Genomic DNA, 6,000 nt, shown 5'->3' on the forward strand with positions numbered 1-6,000 from the left:
GAGATGAGAACAAGCTCCCAAGAACTGTCTAGGTTATGTGTTGTTTGATTATCTTAGAAAATCATGCAGCAGTTAGTGCATGGGTTAAGTAGGCTATTAATCCTCAGTGAAGAGCCTTCTCTGGGCAAGAACTCTCCTTAATTTTCACTTGTTGTCCTGTTTCTGAGGTATCTGGTGGAAAGTTTGGCCTCTCTCTCACCCTCATTCTCACTCTCTCTCTCTCTCTTTTTCTCTCTGATTTCAGAAATATTATCATGGGATCCTGTCTGCTGAAGATAGCTAATTATATTGCCTATTTTCCAGATACTGACAGGTAATGTGGGAGCCGTGTAGAGCTCCCTATTATGGATTAGGGCCAGTGTAAGATCCATCTTGTGTACCCTCAAAGCTGAATCTTTCCTAGGAAGTGGGTGGTACAGAATGACATTCAGCTGGGAATGGTCCTACTTTTCTGACTTCTGTGCCTCACCTCAGACCTCAGGACTCTAAGGAGTAGGAATTACTGGAATGTGCTACAGGCAGGGCCACCCAGCCTAGGGCCTCTAACAGGTATTTCAGTTCTTCTGTGTACCAGCCCACACCTTAGCCTTCCATCACTGTAAGGCTAACTTCAACAGCAATGACTAGAGAATGTCTCCGATTTATCCAGAGGTGTTTCTGGAGAGAAGACTTGATGACAGGGAGAGAAGCAGCTTCCTTCCTCTCTCTACCTCCTGTCTCTGCCTAAGCCCTCTGCTTTAATTTCTCGCTAACTTTAGCCATGTTGACAAGACAAAGAGAAGCCTTTGCACTGTTTAGTCTACTTTTAATTGTTTTGCTCTGGAGACCTTCCCTGGCCACCAGGCAATAAACTGTCCATTCTTGATTTTCTCCTCACTCTTTCTTCTGGGGATTGAGTATGTAGTTTGGCTGGGTTAGGTGCAGCCAGAAACTTCTTGGGAGGTCCAAAGTTTCCCAGAATTTATAATCCACCCAGAGAAAGCCCCTGTGGGGAAACTCCATAGATCTTTTTCTGGTTTCGCCTCTGATAATACTGCAGTTGTCTTGCTTCTCCTGGGCTGCTCTTGGCTTCCTTGGTGTGACGGTTTTGACTTCTTTCTTCAGGAAAAACAGTCTCCCTGACCTTCCCCTTTCTAGGTATAAAGGAAAGACTCTACACTCTGGAGCCACACTCTGGGTTCAAATACCACCTACCTGCTGTGTAATTTTGGGCAAATTACTTAGTGATGCTGACCTACCATTTCTTCTGTTTATAAGATGGGAGTAGTGAAATAAGTCAGAGGAGAAAACCAAATACTGTATGATCTCATTTATATGTAGACTGTAAGAAAAAATAAATTCATAGATACAGAGAACAGACTGGTGGTTGCCAGAGGCGGGGGTTGGGGGTAGGCAAAATGGGAGAAGATAGTCAAAAGGTACAAAATTCAAGTGATAAGATAAATAAGTCCTGGAGATGTAATGTACAACTATTACTATGACTATAGTTAACAATAGTCTATGGTATATTTGAAAGTTGCTGAGAGTAGATCTTAAAAGGTCTCTTCACAAGAAAAAAATATTTGCAACTATATGTATGGTGATGGATTTTAACTAGACTTATTGTGATGATCATTTTGCAATATATACAAATATCAAATCATTATATTGTATACCTGAAACTAATATAATGTTATACGTCAATTATCTCAATTAGAAAAAAAGATGGGAGTAATACTTTATCTGATAGTGCCAGAAAGGACCCAAGGAAGAAATGATTAGATCTGTTATGGAAGATGTGAAGAATTAAATGAGATAACAAAAGTTACCTAACAAAAAGCCCCTAATACAACATCTGAAATATAGTGATAATTGGATATTATTTACACCTTTCCCCAATTTCCCATTCTCTTTTGCTATACCAAGTACATGCATAAGATCCTTTTGTTTCAAAGCTTTCACCAATAATAATTATAGGGAAACTGACAAAGGCCTGCATATTCTGTATAACAACCAAGAGGAAAATTCACAACTTAACAAACACCACCACATTCTTGACTCCCTTGCAGAGAGGGAGGATTCAGTTTCCCTTGGACTTGGGCTTTTTTTTTTTTTTTTTTTTTGGTGAGGAAGATCAGCCCTGAACTAACATCCAATGCCAATCCTCCTCTTTTTTGCTAAGGAAGATTGGCCCTGGGCTAACATCTGTGCCCATCTTCCTCTACTTTATATGGGACGCCGCCACAGCATGGCTTGACAAGTGGTGCATGGGTGCGCGCCCAGGATCCGAATCTGCAAACCCCGGGCTGCCGAAACAGAGTGCACGCACTTAACCACTGAGCCACCTGGCCGGCTGCTGGCCTTGGGCTTTAAGACCTCACATTCTCTTCTCAACAAACAGACCTGAAGACCCAGTAGGTGTTGGTTGTGCAGGTCCTTTCAGGTGTCCTCGTGTTTCAATAATAATAAGCACCATTTTCTTAACATTCACTACGAGCAATTTATAGATATTATTTCATTTTAATCTTACAACAACTCCAGGAGGCAGGTAACATTACCCCCACTTATGCGTTAGGAAACTGAGGCTTAGAGAGGTTAAATGCCACCCTAGATCATTCAACTAGGTGGTTCTGGAGGCACAACACAAACTAAGATATCTATGGCTCCAAAACCCACGCGTTTGACTCCCTCACTATGGTGCCTTGATGCAACAGGAGCAAAAATTGTAAAGTTCTTTACTTTAGAGACGTGTTTTCCAAGGGAAGAAGAGTCTAGAAACTTGGATGTCTCATGAAACCTCTGGCTTCAGGCCCCGAGCAACTTCATGATACATCACTGGCATCTAACAGTCATAAATACTGAAGTCAAAATAAGTCCCTCAGAAGATTACAGATCAATGATATAAAATCCTCTAGTATAAGACAAAAGCCGCCTTGATAAAGAGAGCAGTGATGGTATCTTTAAATCAGACGAGGTTGGTCAGGAGGCTCTCAGACCAGAAATTAACAGTTACTGCACCTCTTCTGCTTGCTGAGCACTGTGCTGTCAAGAGTTGAGAACTCTACAATGTGCCAAGGCAGGGCACAGGGGAAAGGGCAGAGTTGGAACACTGAATAAACTTTTCACCAATACTTACATCATTTTCCTGATTTCGTGTTTCCCATACTTTTCAAGGCAGAAGTATGTGACTTTTTAGTCCCCCATCTTTGAGGACTTGGTAGCTTCTAAAGGTCATGTCACCAGTGGATGCAGTTTGAGTCGAAGTGGTTGCAGACATGCAGGCAAACATACAGAGGGTCAGCAGGGCCCGGACCTGAGCCGTGGTGGAATCCACAGCTTCTGGAGTGAGAGGGGAACAGGAGTCAAGAGAGGAAAATGAATGAGGAACAGGACGATCCTGCAGAGCTCTGGAGGAGAAGTAGCAGAAGTGCCTTTATACGGGAAAGCCAACAGCAGAGATGTCTTTAAGAAGGCAGTGGTGAATGCATAGCACATATTGATGGCCTACTATGTACTCAGCACCGTGCTCCATACTTTATAGAGGCCCTCAGCCATAGTGGAGCTGGGAAGACCTCATTTATCCTAACTCTTCTACCAACTGGCTTTGAGAAATTGGGAAAATCATTCAACGTCTCTGAGTGTTTATTTTATCCGTAAAATTGGAGTAATAATATCTGTATATCCGTTGAACCCATCAATATGAATTGAAGACATACTATGTGCTAAGAATTATTCGAAAAGCTAGATATATGTGGGTAAATTAAAATATATCAGTATCTTATAAATAAATAAGTCATGGGGATGTAACGTACAGCATGGTGACTATAGTTAACAATGCTGTATTGTATATTTGAAAGTTGCTAAGAGGGTAAATCTTAAAAGTTCTCATTCCAAGAAAAAAGTTGTAACTATGTGAGGTGAAGCATGTTAACTAAACTTATTGTGGTAATTATTTCACAATATATACATATATCAAATCATTATATTGTACACTTTAAACTTATATAATGCTACATGTCAATTGTCTCAATATCTCAGTTTATCTCAATAAAACTGGAAAAAAATTTTAAGTAAATAAAATAAATCAGGGTCTATTTTCATGGAACTTACAGTCTATGGATACAGGCAAGTGTGATAAATTATATAAAATGCTTGGGATTTGGCAGTTATTATTTCATTTAATTCTCACAGCAATCCTACGAAGAGCACTCTTTTCACATCAATGTTATCTACCGTTGTTAAATGTTGAAAATAAATCTAGGCAGATCCAGACTAAAATAAAAATACTGAGTACTAGATTCATCTTAATTGCAGAAGTTAAATGGCCATAATTAGCTGATGGTTCCATATAATTAAAGTCAGTTTGAGAATGTGGTATATTTCATATTCAAAATTAGACCATGTCTTTCATTGACTCATGCTTTCTGTCAGTGAAGATTTGTGGTCCATCATTGCAGGCTTAGCATCTAGCCCACTGCCTGGCACATATTAGGTAACTGATACATAATTGTTCGATAAAATTGAGTACTTGTTACATTACAATACATTATTACCAAGCATTAATTATTCTGAAAACTGCATTGTATCTGATCTTTGTTCTTAAAAATTATATTAGGGCCTCTGGGTGAGAACAGCACAGTTCTGGCCTAGAAAGCTTTGGAAGCTCTGTCAATAGAAATGGAGGTAGGGAAGGTGGTGGAAACCAGTCTTTGATGAAGAGTGTTCCTCATGACTCCAAAATAACCCCTCTACCTCTCCTCTGAGCCCATCTCTCCTCACTCCAAGATATTGCTCATAATGATGGGTGTTCTCCAAGATTCTGCCCCCGGATTTCTGCTGTACTAGAAAATGTATGCATTTTAGAGTCTTTAAATCACAGTCCCAGAACTTACTAGCTGGATGATTTTTGTGAAGTTACTTAATCTTAACCTCTTAGTTTCTTCTTATGTAAAACTGAGACAGTGACAACTTCCCTGGTCAAGAGGATTAAATAAAACGATGTATCTGAGAGTACCTAGCACACTGAATGAAAGGATGGGATAGTAGAAACAGGGATAGGTACATGTTGCTGTAAAGCTAAGTCGACAAGAGGTGTGGAATGTTGTTGATGGCCCACCTATATCCCCTGACACTCAGCGTTCCATACATGCTGACTGCTTTCCGCTGCAAGTGCCTGTGGCTCTCTGCCTTCAGCCTTTATCTAGCTGTAGGAGCTTGCCCCGGCCCACATCTAGGGCAGAACAGAAGCATCGGGGGTTAACACCCCTGGGACAGCCCTCAACTAATGACAGATGGGAGGCAGTGAAGAGCTCTCCCTTCTCAGATGGGATAGCTCTGACGTATGATCTACACTGCCTCCAGAGACCTTCCAGTGAGAATGAGCCCCAATTGACCATAGTAATAACCTGCTCATAACACACCCAGTATTGGGTTCCTTCCCTTTTCTGCAGTCACCTTCCAGTGCCTCCTAGGATCCCTGGGTCCATGTTTCAGGGTCTGTTTCTGGGGGAACCCATCCTAAAATAAGAAGGATTGTTTTCAGCAATCACAGTAAAGTAGGAGGTGTGACTCTGTGTGTAACCTTGTGAGGTTTCTGGGTGGAAGAGTTGAGGGAAGAAAATGGAGGCTTACGTGGGTGGAAGTCATCTATAATGGTAAATTCTCTGTGTTGGTGTGCTAGGGAGTTACCGAGAGATTTATAGGGAAATGGAGAGGCAGGAGCCTTGGTGCAGTGGAAGTTAGACAGCACTGGGTAGGAAAGGAGCCATATTTTCAGAGTTCTGCATTTTCCTCCAAAAATACAGAGCAACTTGGAAACACAAGAGAAGAAAATGAGTGAGAGAGGAGGCTGAGGAATATGAGCATTAAAAAGAGGAGGAAAAACTGCCATCTAATTATTATTTACCAAGTTACTACTACTCCCTACTACTACTACCTTACATTTATTTCCACGAGTTCTTTGAAAGTCAAGTCTAGGATGTGGGGACACAGAAAGAGTCAATGATTCTAGCACGCAAGATG

Source organism: Diceros bicornis, chromosome 8 (genome assembly GCF_020826845.1).
Source record: "Diceros bicornis minor isolate mBicDic1 chromosome 8, mDicBic1.mat.cur, whole genome shotgun sequence".
Lineage (NCBI taxonomy): Eukaryota > Metazoa > Chordata > Mammalia > Perissodactyla > Rhinocerotidae > Diceros > Diceros bicornis.